The sequence below is a fragment of the Borostomias antarcticus genome (genome assembly GCF_949987555.1).
Source record: "Borostomias antarcticus genome assembly, chromosome: 1".
NCBI lineage: Eukaryota > Metazoa > Chordata > Actinopteri > Stomiiformes > Stomiidae > Borostomias > Borostomias antarcticus.
In genome coordinates this window covers 37,500,437-37,502,129 of record NC_140234.1, presented here as the reverse complement: position 1 = coordinate 37,502,129, position 1,693 = coordinate 37,500,437, and the positions used below count along the sequence as shown (strand labels likewise).

At 47.5% G+C, this 1,693-nt stretch overlaps 1 long non-coding RNA gene across 1 annotated transcript; it reads right to left on the bottom strand.

Moving 5' to 3' along the window:
- Window positions 1-553: 553 nt before the first annotated feature.
- LOC311310493 lies at window positions 554-1,196 on the bottom strand. The gene is made up of 3 exons (XR_014630502.1): window positions 1,047-1,196; window positions 855-949; window positions 554-729 (listed from the first exon to the last, which is right to left on the bottom strand). It is a non-coding gene; the product is annotated as an uncharacterized lncRNA (long non-coding RNA).
- Between the last annotated feature and the right edge of the window lie 497 nt (window positions 1,197-1,693).

Here is a 1,693-nt window from a genome sequence, read left to right as displayed (position 1 = left end):
TTGTTACGTTGCTGCAACGTGGTCTACACTTCCGTTGGCTACATTTATAATTTGCATTACAAAACAAATCAGCTCCTTGCACAAGCTCCACTACTTCCTGAAACTCTTTACAGGCATATTTCTTTACCGTCCTATACTATTGGATAGCAATAGCGATGAATCCGGTGTGCAGCACACCTGATCAATCACTTCCATCCACTAGTATAGGACAGGAAAGAAATACGCCTGTAGAGTGTCAGGAAGTAGTGGAGCTTGTGCAAGGAGCCTATTAATGTCATAGTCAATGCAGCAAGCAAAATTATGGTACAAAAGTTATGACACAACACCATTCAGTCAAGAACAATTTATTTTATTAAAAAAGTACACAATGTCTGGCCTGCAACATGATAAACAAGTTTAAAAACAAAAAAGGATTTAAAAAAAAAAAATACAAAAAGTTATTTACAAAAAAAAAAGGCAGGCTGTGCTCAGATGGGGGGGGGGGGGGGGGGCTGTGCTCAGATGGGCTGCGGGTGGGCGTCAGATGGGCTTGGGGGGGGGCTGTGCTCAGATGGGCTGCGGGTGGGCGTCAGATGGGCTGGGGGGGAGCTGTGCTCAGATGGGCTGCAGGGGGGCGTCAGATGGGCTGGGGGGCAGCTAGGAAGGGAAGTCTTCCTCATCAGAATGCTGGGGAGTGCTCAGATGGACTGTTCTTGGATGGGCTGTGCTCAGGCGGACTTCTGCAGATACCTAAAGACACAATGAAATGGCCGTAAATACACAACGCACATACATGCACAAAAAAGTGGTACACAATCTTTGGAACCATGCAGTGTCACTGGGTAGGAGAAACCAAAAAAAAAGACATCACTTACCCTTCTGCATTTAGCAGGGGCATGTTTCAATGTCTCCTGCAGCTGGGCGGCCACCTACGCCATCATAGCCTTTGGCATGGAGACCATCACTGCACCTTTAAGTTATCAAGAAAGGTAATGGTTTCAATTCACATCGGTCATGGAACAAAGACGATGTATTAAAAAATATTCAAAATATGAACCATTTCTTACGTGTTAGAACATTGAAGAGTGTCATACTCTTCAGTGGCTTCTTCCCCTTCTTCCCACGCACACTGTAGGCGCTCCACACCGCATGTGTGGCTACAGCTGACAGCACCCGCCGGACTGTGTCCGCCAAGTCTCTGCCACCAATGGCACCTAGGTATTGTGTCTGCAAAACAAAGACAGTCATTTACTGTACCCTTCCCTGCACTGCAAAAATAAGACAAAGTTCTGCCCTGCAGACACTCACCATCTTCCTCTGATGTTCCCGGTCCTTCAACCTGGCCTCACAGACCTGCAGCTCCTCGTCCGTTTGGGCAGGGTTCAGTACATCCAGCACTTCTCCCTGGGCTCCAGACTCCCCAGGCCGCATGCTCTGGGCCAGTTCCCTCACAGTCCGTGCAAGCTCACGGAGTTGCTCCCGCATCTCTGAGAACTGCTGATGTACAGACCTCTGGAAATCTAGATAAACACAGATGTGGCTATAAGTACATTGACATAAAACTAAATGAAACTCAAAATATATCCCTGCATGCAACATGAAGTAGTCCCATACCAGCATCTGCAGAGCAGCATCGATTAGGTAGAGGGGTACATGGAGTCAATGGTGCTGGAGCCGTTTTATTGGGCGACGGCATCACAGACCTAACTGAAAA